Genomic DNA, 14,405 nt, shown 5'->3' on the forward strand with positions numbered 1-14,405 from the left:
AACTATGACTTTTTTTAATTCCTACAGGCATTTCTCAGTAAATTTCATTAGGAATTCCTTCGTAAAATCCTATGACAATGTCTGCAGATTTTTTCTATTTTAGAAAGAATAATCCATTCAGGTGCTCTTTGGGAAATTCCTTTAGTAAAACAAAATATTTTCATTCGGAAATTTATTGAAGAATGAACTATTTTCTGATGGAATTCCTAAGATAATTTTCTACAGGACTTTCCGAGAAAATTCCTGAAGTAGTGTTAGAAAGTGTAGTAGGAACCTTTTAAGAATATTTTGAGCAAACCCCCACAGACATTTCGAAGGAAATCCCAACAGTATTTCCAAAATGTATCAGCGGCTGCTTCCGCATCTTCCTCGTTTGCACACCCCAGAGCCAACGTCATGTTCCAGGTTCTCTGCAAGTTCTTTTGCTAGTCTCTCTTCCTGCATACGCACTACATGTCCAACCCACTGTAATCTGCCTTATTTTATCAACCTGCCTATGTCTGCATTTTTGTATACTTGGTATACTTGGCTCATTCAGTCTTCTGCTCCATTTACCATTTTCCACCACGCTGCCAAGTATTGAGCACAGTATTTTCAACTCAAACACTTTGAGAATTTGATAATCTGCATCTTTTAACGTCCATGATTCATGGCCGTACAGGACGACTGGACGAATCAACGATGTGTACAGAGCTAGTTTTGTCAGTGTCTGTAGGTAGCTTCATGAAGTTACAAAAGAATTTTCTGGAGGAATTTTTAAAGGATTACCCTGAGAAATTCTATATTAAATTGCTTAAAGTAGTTTTGGAAGAATTCCTATGGGAATTTCAGGAACAATTATTGTCAAGGAACTTGCTAAGGAACTCCGAAGGAATATCAAATTGATTTTCAAAGAAATTCCAAAGCAAAATTCCGAAGCTGACAGAAATTTCCGAAGTAATCCGTTAATAAATTTCTGAAGGAGTTTTTAGAGATTTTTTTTAGAATTTTGAAACAATTTCCTAAGGAACTCCTAAAACATTATCTGTAGATATTTCAAAAAGAAGGATTTTCAGAAGGTATATCCGAATTTCTGAACGAAGTCTTGACGGAATGTCCAAAGGAATTTCGGAGATATCTAAGACTGTCAGAAGATTTTTCAGGAGTTACTTTGAAAAAAACCTTCAGGGACTTCTACGAATATTCCTTCAGGAACTTGTTCAGGAATTCTTAAGGAAATTTCGTCCTAGAACTTTGCAAGGAATTCCAAAAGAGTTCTTAGAAGAATTTCTTAAGGAATTTTCGGGAAAATACCTTAACGATTTTCCCAAGGTTTTCTTAAACAAATTTCTGAAGGAAATTTTTCCGAACTAATTCCTGAGAGAAATTTCAGAATATAGCTGAGAGAATATAGGTAATATCCAAGGGAATTCCTGGACGAATCTCCATAGGATTTTTTGGAAAATTACAAAAAAAATCCTGGAAAAATTCGATTTTTCCGTTTTTTTTTGCTAGATTTCACCGAAATAATCTCTCGAATCTCTTATGGATTTTACTGAAGTAATAGTCTGAACTACGGCTTAAAAATATCATGATTTCAACAGCAAATTCTTCTGTGTTGAGCAGGAAAATTCTCCAAAGTATTCTATTAAAAATTTCGAAAAAAAATTCAAAATTTTCACTTGGATTACATTGATTACATTGTAGATTCTACTAAAATATCATTTGATTTTCGGCAGGAACTTCTTTAGAAACTACAAGTGATTCTTTAGAATTTACACTGGGAATTATGTCGCACTTCGACAGAAATTATGAGGATTTTACAAAGGATGGATGGAATTCTCCGAAATTTCCGTGAGAAATTCTTCAGAATTTCCGCTGAAGATTGTCTGGGAAGTCCCCGGGTAATTTTTCTTAATTTCGAAAATTCTTGGAATTTTCACGAGAAATTTTTTGGACTACATATAAGCGAAATTCTTCGAAATTTAGCGGCAATTTCTTCGGCAGTTCTAACGAAAATTCTTTGGAATTATCGATGGAAAAAGAAATTGTTGAAAACTTTCACGAGAAATTATTTGAATTTCCCACCAAAAACTCTTTGAGTTTTCACAAACAAATTATTACAATTCTTGTAAGAAAGCATTTGTAATTTTCATGAAAATTTATTCTATTTTTTTACGATAAATTCATCACAAATTCAACTGAAATCCTTTATAATGTCCACCGAGAATTATCTGGAAAACTCTTTGGAATGTCCATAGGATTTTTTTTTAATTTCTTCAGGAAATCGCTCCTACTTTGCAAGAGAAATGTCAAAATATCGTAGGAAACCTTTAGCATGGTTTCAACAGGAAATAATTCAAAATTTTCATGGAAAATTACTCGACATTTTAACGGGAAAACTTTTGGAATTTAGAAAAAAAAACTTGAGATTTCAACGGAATGGAATTTTCAAGAAAAATATCGGAATTATCACGGAGAGTTCTTTGGCGTATTACCTGGAAACTTTGAAGGTTATCAATCGGGAAATTCTACGGAATTTCTACGACAAACTTTTTGGAATGTAGATTTGACGTTCTCGGAATTTCAACTTGAAATTTTTCGAAATTCTGAAAATTCTTGGGTTTTCTACAAATTTGAACCGTCATGCAGAATTATAATTCAGATGCGTGACAGATTTTAAGCAGTGGCGCGCCTATGCAAGTGCCGGTGGCGGTGGCACACACCTCTAGGAGGAATCAAATCCAACAGAAATTAAATTAATTGGCTTCGAGATTTGGTTTCAGGAGCTCTGGACAGAGGATTGAATTTGATTTCGTTTTGAATTTTTAATTGATATTGAGTTGGATTTTGTTCAGTTTGATTTTGTTAGGTTTAAAAATTTGAAGTTTACTGTAGTGTTTACAATGGATTTGAGAATGGATTTGTATATCTGAATTGCTGAAAACGTGGTTGATTTCCAATTTTTTTCCAATCACATATGACATTTTGTTAAATTTGAAAAAGTCTGTGTAGACTTCAAGGGGGTGGGTGTATTTGGAAAAGTCTACTGGGGGGGAAGGGGTGGTGGGTTTGAAAATGTGAAAATTCGGCCTACGTGGTTTGTGGGAAGTTGTTTAGACATACTTTCAAAATCTCTTAAAATAGTTCAAACGGGAATTATTTTCGAAAATCCATTCAGGCTCTCTTTTAAAAATGCCTTCGGAAATACATTTAGAAATTCCTGCACAAAACCCTCCAGGAATTTCTTCAAAACCTTCTCCAAAAATTCATTTGAGAGCTCCTCAAAAAAATTTCCTTGAATAATCTAAAAAAACTCCACCAATAATTCCTTTGGATATTGCATCAGGGATTTCTTTATAAGTTTCTTCCAGGATATCCATTGAAAATTAATTAGATAATGAAATAGTTTTCGGTTGCTAATTGAATTTTTGAAAAAATAAATTAAACAACTAACACTGAAAAAATCTGAAGGTATTACTGAAAGAATTTCGTAAAGAACCCATCAAGGCATTTTCGATGGAATTCCTGCAGGAAGTTCTGGAAGAATTCTCGGATAATATTTTAAAGGAATTGCTGGAACAAGTTCTGAAGAAATTCCTTAGGAAATCTAGGAAGAAATCCCTTATGCAATATCTGGAAGAATTTATTTGAGGAATTCATAGAATAATTGCCGAAGAAATTCATGAGGAGGTATTCCTTTAAAAAATTGAAGAGTTGCTAAACAGTTTTTGAAGAAACTCCAAATGGAATTTCTTGAGACATTTATTAAGAAATATCCGGAGGAATCGCTAAAGAAACTTCCGAAGGAATTCCTTAAGGATTCTCCTAAGGAGTTCTTAACAACATTTTCGTAGAAATTACTGAAACAATTTTTTGTATGCATCCCATAAGGAATTTTCTGAAGAAATTCGTGAAGGATTTTCTGAAGAAATCTGTAATGGAATTTCTGAAAGAATTTTCGGAGAAATTTTGTAAGAAATTTCCGGACGAATACATAAAGTAATTTTCTAAGGCTTTTTATTGAAACTTTTCGGAGGAATATCTGGAGGAATGTACTAGGAAATATACCAAAAGGTTTTGGCGCTTTGGGGATGTATTCAAGCCTTCACAAAAGCTTATGTGCCACAACAAACATAATTTGCGAGTCACCTACAGGCAGTGTTGTCTTACACTCTGTGCAAGAAATTCTGCTCTTTGATTTTACTCCATTTAATCGATGGACATTTAGAAAATTCAAATAGCCTTCTATTAGTTGCACTTACTTAGTTAAGATTGTAAAATCGTTTGGATAGAGTAAAATCAAAGAGCAGAATTTTTTGCACAGAGTATAGGACAACACTGCCTACAGATTTAGGTGCCCGACTGAATGAGGCCTTGGCATAGACGAATTCCAAAGACCATTTCAACATTTTTTGTATTATTCTACTTAGGGTCGATTTCTTCACCTCCGCTTAGGCCTTAAACCATGTTTAAGCGTATGGGTAAGCGCCGCTTAAGAGTTAAGCGGAGGTGAAGAAATTGGCCCTTAGTAGATTGAATCTACTAGATACAGCCTAATTCAAATTCACAACTAATCAACTAACCAATTCATTATCCAATGTTTGTCACCACACTGTCTTAGAGGCATCATCACTTGAGGTAGATTTGAAATTGAATTCTGACGAGTTCTACCTCAACAACATTCTAACAACTAACTAACAACAACAATCATAACACGAGTTTTGTACTATTCCAATCAATTCCACCACGTTGTATTGTCTTACAAATACGTATTTCGTCTCTGTAAGGCCATCTTCAGTGTCTCTTATTTTACTCGACTCGACTCAAGTTAATTGATTTTTTTTATTGCGATTAGTCACCGGCGTGGCAAAATTATTATCGGCGGCGCGCCGACCCAAAATCGCCGGCGGCGGCGGCGGCGCACAGGTCTAACGAGAATGCGTGTTGTGATCTGCCTATACAAAGCTTTCATACAAATTACAATTTTATTTTTCATATTTTTTTTAGTTTTTGTCGTGATTTTTACATAAGAAAATATTCTTTAAACCCATAAAAATTTCGATGAAGTTTGCTGAAGGATTGCTGAAGGAATCCAGCCGTTTTTTAGTTATGCGGAGTACAGACCAATTCATTTTTTTATACATATGTATAACAAGAAGAAGAAAAAGATATCCATACGGCACTTACGGCAAGCTATTGTAATGTTTTACGTTTATTTTGCATTGTTTATTTTTTTTATTAAAATTATTATATTTTCAAATAAATGAAAATCAATTACAGATTTTGTTTTAATTGGTGATCGCGTGTCGTGTTCCGTTTGTGTTCATAAAATCCGTTCGTTCCTGTACCGAATTTACGTTTATAATATTTGTTATAAAAGCTGCAAATAGGCGGCAAGCATGCGCCATGCCTTCGATCGCCATGCTAATCGGTTGGCGCAATTTTATTTGAATATGCCTTAGAATCAAATTGAATGATAGCTCAGATTTGAATAGTTGAATAGTTAAATGATTTCAAAAGATTCGAAATTTCTTAGCGCAAGTACGACTCAGACTCGCATTTCGTCTATGAATTGGCTGGAGAGCAGAAGTGCGAGAATAAAATACTTACGTTCAGTTTTTGAAAGTTTAATTTTTTGGTTGAGAGATATTTTTATTAAAGTGAAGGGTGCTTTTTTTGTACGGTTGCATTTTCTGTCGCTAGCCGGCGTTCATCGTCTCATCGAGATTCCGTTCGTGGTATTCTGCCACGATTTCTTCCGTTGGCCGTCAGAGGACCGTCTAGACACACTCGATTTTTGTCAATTCTTGACTCGCCAAAATAGCCATAATTCCAACATTTCTCAACCGATCATTGAGATCAGCACATCGTTGGAAAGAGGAAGAGTGTATCCTCAATTTGCAATAATAAGCCATCTTGGATTTCTTTTTGAAAACTATTTTTCCGCCAGGTTCGCAACCACAAATTTTGAATATTAATACATCGATGGAATGCTTAGCTTATATTGTGCATTGTATCCGAAAATCTCAGGTGTATGTTTTTTCGATCAAAAGTTATGTACTATTTACCAATACCAAAATTCTTGAATTATTTAATACAATAACCTGTATACGGCTTCGTTATGCTCAAAACTTTTGAGCCTACGAAATAAAATAGTGTTGTAGATATGCTTCTCATTTTTGTAACATATTTGGCTTAGAATAGTGTATGAAATCAAGGAACTGACGTCGTAGTACCATATTAACCATAAAAATAATGTTCGTGTGTCAGATGGACCTTCAAAAAATAATTTGGTAAATCGTACATAACTTTGGATACAAAAAACATACACCTGAGATTTTTGGAAACAATGCACAATATAAGCTAAGCTTTCTATTGACGTATTAATACAGTGTTGACCCGATTTTGTCACTCCCCGATTTTGTCTACCCCCGATTTTATCACGTTTTCGACCCGATTTTATCACGTCCCGATTTTGTCACGTTTTCGACCCGATTTTGTCACCGCAAAAAAATTTGTCATTCTTTTTATTTTCGTAAATAATACCAAAAAACAACATTGATTTTCATGAAATAACTTTCACCGCCTGTAGTTTATTACGAACGACTTCTGAGTACCTGGGAAATATTCTGTAAGCAATTTCGACGAGAAATAACGGTACCGTTCACGCATTTGACCTTTCCAAGGCATAAAATGATTCATATTTGTGGAATGAATAAAAAAAAGGAATTTTTTTTTTCCAATTTTGTCACATACCCTGTTTTATCACCCCAAAATTCACCAGGGGGGTGATAAAATCGGGATATTACTGTATTTAAAATCGGTGGTTGCGAACCTGGCGGAAAAATAGTTTTCAAAAAGAAATCCAAGATGGTGGCCAAATTCAATATGGCTGCTTATATTTTTATTATTGAAAATTGAGGGTACACTCTTCCTCTTTCCAACGATATGCTGATCTCTATGAACGGTTGAGAAATGTTGGAGTTATGACAGTTTTGGTGAGTCAAGAATTGACAAAAATCGAGGGGTCCAATAAAATGATTTCGTGTATAACTAACGAAGGGTTCATCTTTCTGAAGAATTTAACTCGGATCCTTAAGATACTCGCCGAAAGCTTTCGAAAGGATATAATTTTAGGCATTTTTAAGAACCTCGTGCAAATAGTGGCCCGGTTTCAGCGAGAATTACTCTTAGTCAATCGTAGCGAATATTCCACATCGGTCGTTAATTGCCGACGGAAAGGTCCATTACGTTACATTTCAGAACCAGTGATTTAGAGAGTTCGTTTGTGTTTAGCGTGTCGTCAATTGCACGCCACGAACCTCGATCCTAACCAAAGGATAGAGGACACACCATTCCCCGCTCTCTCCGCACCTTTAGCTAGGCCATAACGCACACGGGTCACTTGCATCACTGCGCGTCAAATCGCAGCACGGACACGCCGGTGACGTGACCGCCATCGAAGTAATCGTCGCCACCGTCGGGACAACGAAAGCCTCATCGTTCCCGATAGCATCGAGTCAAAAAAAATCCTGCACAGGTACGTGAAGAGCTTTTACTTACTTACATGGCCATGTTTTGCTCGTACAATTTAGCGGCATCCAGTATTAATGAATGCTCTAAAATACATAAAATTTTGAATGAATTTTGTTGGGGCACACCACTCATGATGATTCTGCTTTGCTACGTCGCAGCATGTGCGAAATAATAAAAATGACAGTTGTGCCACCGACGAACCGACGTGTCACTGGCGCTCTCTGATTGTCTCACACTTTTTAACGGTCGTTCGATTTTGCGGGCGATCGCTCCTGTCAAATGAGCTAAGCCTAAGACACAACTCCGCTGCTATGTTAATACCTACACGTAGCTTGGTGGCTGAGCTATGAAAACTTCGCGAGCCATTTAGGATGTAGCGATATTGTTCGATGATTTTTCATCATGGCGTCGTGGGCAGTAAATTTGAATTATTTTCCATGGGGTGACACGTCGGTTCGTTGCTTCCATATTGAGTGGTGTGCCCTTGAGAACGCGATCACTTTTGAATTTGGATTCCGCGAGGAGTGTCCTTAACGCCAGTTGGCAAATAAAACATACTCATTAAATTCAATTACGTTCCGTTCTGTTTTATTGCTCGAATGAGCGAACATGGATCCTGTACACCTCCGGTGGTGCAAAGGACCGACTTGAAAGATCTCCATCCTGAGCGTTGCTCGGCTATCGCTTTAACCTGTTGCCAGGTTAGATTTCGGTCTACTTCTTTTATTTCTTTATTGAGGTTTCGCCGCCATGAGCCTCTGGGTCTGCCTCTGCTGCGATGTCCCGCTGGGTTCCAGTCTAATGCTTGTTTACAGATTTCGTTTCCGCCCCTACGTAGAGTGTGGCCGACCCAGCCCCACTTCCGATCCCGAATTTCTGTTGCTATCGGCCTCTGGTGACAACGACGATGGAGCTCGTTGGTTGAGATCCAGTTGTGAGGCCACCAGGCCCGAATTATATACCGTAGGCATCTGTTAATGAACACCTGCAGCCGTTGAGTGTTCTCCACTGATACACACCATGTTTCGCTAGCGTATAACAGCACAGATTTCACGTTAGAGTTGAAAATTCGTATTTTGGTGCGTTCACTTATCTGCCTGTTTTCCAGATATTTCTTAAACTCGCAAAGGCAGCCCTTGCTTTCTTGATCCGTGCGCCTATGTCGATCTTGGTGCAGCCGTCTGACGCCATTTGGCTACCAAGATATTGGACAAGACATTCTCCACTGGTTGCCCGGCTACTGTGAAACTGGAAGGAGTCACCGTGTTTACATCCAACGATTTGGTTTTGCTGACGTTGATGACTAAACCTGCCGAAGAGGAGCGCTCGGCAAGGTCGTTGAGCTTACTCTGCATATCAGAGCGCCGTTGCGCGAGGAGTGCAACATCATCCGCCAATTCGAAGTCATTTAGGAGCTCCATGGTTATAGGCTGCCATAACAGCCCGCGGTTTGGTTCACGGTCAATCGCATCTACCAGAATCTCGTCGATTACGATGAGGAACAGTAACGGTGATAGAATACATCCTTGCCTCACACCAGCTACGACCCGGATAGGGTCGGACAAGACCCCATTGTGCATCACTCTACACGAGAAGGCCTCGTACTGTGCCTCGATGAGGCCGATGATTTTCTCAGGAACTCCCTTGCGTCTCAGGGCGCCCCACATATTCTCGTGATTGAGACGGTCGAAAACTTTTTCGTAGTCAATGAATACCAAGTAAAGGGACTCTTGGAATTCGTTGACCTGCTCCAAAATGATGCGGAGCGTGACAATATGGTCCACACAGGATCTTCCGGCACGGAATCCGGCTTGCTGCCGCCGGAGAGTCGCATCGATCTTCTCCTGAATCCGGACTAGGATAATTTTGCACAGAACTTTGATAACGGTACACAGCAACATAATGCCTCGCCAGTTATCGCATACTGTCAGGTCACCCTTTTTGGGCACCTTCACTAAGATACCTTGCATCCAGTCGACCGGGAAAGTTGCGGTGTCCCAGATATTACGAAATAAACGATGCAGTAGTTAAGCGGATGTCATGGGGTCAGCTTTGAGCATCTCGGCTGATATGCGGTCGACCCCTGGGGCTTTATTCGATTTCATGCTTTGAATGGCTGTTTGAATCTCTAGCAGTGATGGAGCTTCGGTATTGACGCGTGTTACACGTCGGATCCTAGGCAGATCATGCCGAGGTGGTGATGGCCTGGCTGGCACTTGAAAAAGTTGTTCGAAGTGCTCGAACCAGCGTTTCAGTTGGTCAGTTGGGTCGGTCAATGATCATTCGCGTCTTTCACAGGCATCGTTGCATTCATCTTCGCCCCGCTTAAGCGTCGTGAGATATCGTAGAGGAGGCGAATGTCCCCAGTTGCGGCGGCTCTCTCTCCTTCGTCGGCCAGAGAGTCTGCCCACGCTCGAGCAGCGTATCGTTGACGGGCTAAGACTTTGGCTCCTCTGGTTTCCGATCGCTCTATCGCGGCTTTGGCTTCTCTTCGCTCCTCTATCTTTCTCCAGGTCTCATCGGTGATCCATTGTTTTCTCTGGGTGCGCAGTTCGCCCAGATTATTCTCGCTGGTGGTGATGAAGGCATTCTGGATGGCGGTCCATTGGTCTTCCACGCTGCCACCTTCCGGAATATCTGCAGCACGCGTCTCCAGTTCTTCAACGAAGGACCGTTTCACCGTGGCATCTTCCTGTCGGCGTGTGTTGAATCGTCGTCCAACTCTTTCCTCCTGCCGACGAATCCGCGCAATGCGCAGGCGTATTTCGCCGATGAGGAGGTGATGATCAGACGCGATATCGGCACTACGTTTATTCCGTACATCAAGAAAGCTCCGTTTCCATTTTCGGCTGATGCAGATGTGGTCGATTTGATTGTCTGTAAAGCCGTCACGGGAGACCCACGTGACCTTGTGGTCCCCCGATCACCATGTCGTTATTACCACAAAATTCTGCGAACAGCTCTCCGTTTTCGCTCATTTCTCCGAGACCATGGCATCCCATAATGCGCTCATGGTTCGAGTTGTCGGATCCGATCTTCGCATTGAAGTCGCCTAAACAGATCTTGATATCATCTTGATCGACCCTTCGGAATTCTATCTACGACGGCATTGAGTTGACTGTAGAAGTTCTCTTTGTCTTGCAGATGGGCAGCATCGGTTGGCGCATAACATTGGATTATAGTAAGGTTTCGGACCCGTGTTCTAAATCTGGCAGCGATTATCCTTTCACTTATAGGTTCCCACTTCATAAGCGCAGAGTGTGCCTGAGCGCTTAGTAGGAAGCCAACTCCGCGATGCCGGGGAGTGTGTTCACCTCGTAAACCAGAGTATAGCAGAACTTGTCCCGACGGCGTTCTGTGTTCTCCAAAGTTTGGCCAACGGACTTCACTCAGTCCCAGGATCTCAAGCTTTATGCGGCGTGCCTCATTGGCAAGTTGTGCCAATTTACCCTGCTGGGCTAGGGTTAAAACGTTAATCATCTACTGACATCGAGACTAATTTGGCGGCTTCAAATGATGCTCTGAATGCAGTGGATCTTGATATGTTCGAAATAACGCCAGCGATGGTTTTGAATGCTGTTAAAAGGATGAAGAATTCGTTTTCACCTGGGCCTGATGGCGTTCCACAAGGAACAACTTGGGCCCGTTATTATTCATCATCTTTTTCAACGACGTTGCCACTTCGCTTGGGTTTAAGTGCAAGTTAATTTACGCCGATGATCTCAAGATCTATGTTATTGTTCGCAGTATTGATGACTGTATTAGACTTCAATCGCTGATTAACTCATTTACCAACTGGTGTGCCGTGAATAAGCTAATTATCAGTATTACAAAATGTCACGTGATGACCTTCCGCCGCTCCACAAATCCGATAATGTATAACTACCTCATCATGAATACTGTGCTTAACAGAGTGGACCAGGTGGCGGATCTTGGTGTTGTTTTGGACCCCAAGCTTGTAACCGTTTGGTTACAAATTGTTGATTTTTGTTTTGGTATATTATTGTTTGTTTCGGAACCTTCACGTTTCTCGTGTAAAAACAACAGAGCTACCACAGAAGCGTTAGGGTTTGGTACCGCTGTAATAACATGAAGGTGCTATAAAATATCCAACATGGCATCATGCTTGGAAGAATGCCATGTTGGATGAAAGCGAATTGCAAAATTAGCGGGAAAATATGGGAAGAATTTTATATAAAAGAGTAGCCATTGCCTAATTTCGGCCTCTTAGTATATCAGGCGTCCGTGTGCTGTGAAGTGGAAGTGAAGTGCAGAATTTCAAGTGAACCCCCCCCCCCTTTTCTAGCAGGAGCTAGTGTGAGCTCCGGGGAAAAAGTGTTCAGGTAATTCCCAATCCTGTACTATGGAACTTGGAATTAATTCCTTTGTGTCCTTTAGGAACTCTCTTATTCTACGTATTTTTCGAACTGCCAATTTGTCCAGCACACGGTTCGGCCCGCGAAGTAATTTGGCTTCCGCGCCTAATCAGTCAAGGATTTTAACGTCCTTCACCGGACGACTCCTCGGGCCGTAGGCCCTAATCGTCAAGGAGGAGTTCAAGGTGGCTAAGCCACGGCCGGCCGATCGCGCCTACGAGGGAAGACGCCTGCCCACCATCGTCCAGCAACGCCCGCTGGCCCCGTCGGACAAAGATTGTCCGTTCACCGCTCGCCTCGCTATTCTGGCGAGATTTCTGGCCGCACAGTTGGACTGGAGTCACTGTGGCGGCTATTTCGGCCCCGTCATCGACAGCAGCAGCGGTATGTACCGGTACGATCGATAGAATTAGGATACACTTAACAAATTAACACACAATTTGATTACACAGAACAACACGCACACGCCACAAATAGGAAAAATAAAATATGTGCAAGTAATGTGAAAGTTCCCGTGTTGTTAGTTTTTGTTTACCGCGAAAAACCCTTGATTACCCAGTAGTTAGCCGACCCTGGGATTGCCGGAGAGTCTCTTGTGTCTTGGTCGGACTAGGTACTGATTGTTGACGATTCAGGAAACAGTAGTTTCAAGCTCTCCTTCAATGTACATTATGCCACAATGATTTCTAAAGCAAACCGATAGCTTGGATTCATCTCAAGAATATCCAAGGATTTCACGGATCCGCACTATTTTAAACACTTTATTGTGCTCTCGTGCGACTAATTCTGGAAACGGCTTCTGTTGTTTGGGCGCCAAACGACGTAACGTGGAACTTACGAATTGAGCGGGTCCTGAAAAGGTTCTTACGGATAGCCCTCAAACATCTACCGTGGCGTGATCTTGCAAACCTTCCAGCGTATATCGACAGATGTGAACTATTTGGCCTCGAAACCCTTGCTACATTTGTTGTCAAATAGCTCAACGCTGACATCAATTACCCTTGTTTTTTGTCGCAGCTTTACTTTAGGACTTCAGGAAGAATGCTAAGACAGAGATCTCTGTTGCAACCGAACTTCATCGCACTCTTTATAGATTGAACCAACCAATTTGGGCAATGATCCGCATGTTTGACTTTGGTATATCGGCATCTCAATTCGCTAACAGAATATTATGTAACCTTGTCATATTCATTAACATTCATTCATTATTATTTTTGTTAAATAAATTAAATTACATATAAATAAATAAATGAATAAGTAAATGATAAATAAAACCAACACGGGATAGTATACTGTAAAGTGCGGAAAGGTAACATACAGGATCCATTAACGCCTGGTTAATTGTTTACCCCTATATCAATCGACACAGGTCGTTTGATAAATTGTTACAAATAATATTAGGACCCGTTGAGAGTAAGGTCGTATGACCTCAAGACATTTGTGACCTTGGAATTCGGTTTTTATTTGAATCGCCAATATGTACCGATAATACCTGAAAATATCATAGATGAATATTGAATCGAATATTATATTCGATTGGAAATTTCAAAGGATCACAGGTTCGTCTTGGATCCAAAAGATAGTATTTTGTTCAATTTAAATGATTCAGAAAATATTTTTTTAAAGAGTTATGACTATAGTTACTTCTATTGTAAAATTTTTAAATAGCATAACAACATATCATACCTTTTCGATAGCAACAAAGTTGTTCTACATCAATCGAGAGACGATGTTCTTCTTTTATCCTTTCCGAAATTTCACATGGCCTTAATGATGCTACTCCACTTATGCAAACAGCTTATTTCGCAATGCACACATATTATGTATCAATCAAACAATCGCACCCAATCAACAAATCAGTTAGAGCAATTTGCACGAACCGCAATAAATTCCACGATATTCACGCCCATTCGCGTCACTTTCCGTTTCGGTGCACTCTGCACACGTGTACACATCATCGCACGTCAATCACACGTGCGGTATGGGTAGCAACCAAAACAAGGAAACTAGGGCTCACTTCGGACTCTTAACAAAGACAACTTTCATTTCTGTGGAAACCTTAATACTTCATACGAAAAACAAAAACAAAATCAACAACCTCGAAAAATTTAATCTGGCCAGGAATCCTGGAGGGCTGTTTTCACGCAACGAACGCCAATACGAACTATCAATCAGGAACTCGTATCCATACTAAACCGGAAATGCCAAGACCACGCAAAATAAGTCCTGACGTTGATGTACTCCCACCGGCAGACAAACGACGATTGCTCGTAGTGGCGTGCCGCGGGAGTTAGTTTCCAAATTTCCCATCCGCCCACCTACGAGAACCTCATGCCAGGGAAAGTCGTGCCCGCCAGAATAAGGCATTGTTGTTGTTCCCACCTACAACAGCACCAGCTCGCTAGTCAGTCACTCATTCGCTCACTCACTTGTTTGGTGAACTAGTCGATGCTTGGTAGAGGCAAATCAAAACCAACCAACCTTCCAAAGGCCCTATTCAGGAACAATTTA

The 14,405-nt window shown here is 40.4% G+C and overlaps 1 protein-coding gene across 1 annotated transcript in view; it reads right to left on the reverse strand.

Moving 5' to 3' along the window:
* LOC134220341 (outer dynein arm-docking complex subunit 4) overlaps positions 1-14,126 on the reverse strand; it is a 58,619-nt gene extending 44,493 nt beyond the window's left edge. The window contains exon 1 of the mRNA XM_062699372.1: positions 13,581-14,126. The gene's annotated coding sequence lies outside the window, so the exon portion shown is untranslated. The remainder of the gene's footprint in view (positions 1-13,580) is intronic.
* Positions 14,127-14,405: the final 279 nt, after the last annotated feature.

The sequence above is a fragment of the Armigeres subalbatus genome, chromosome 3 (genome assembly GCF_024139115.2).
Source record: "Armigeres subalbatus isolate Guangzhou_Male chromosome 3, GZ_Asu_2, whole genome shotgun sequence".
Taxonomy (NCBI): domain Eukaryota; kingdom Metazoa; phylum Arthropoda; class Insecta; order Diptera; family Culicidae; genus Armigeres; species Armigeres subalbatus.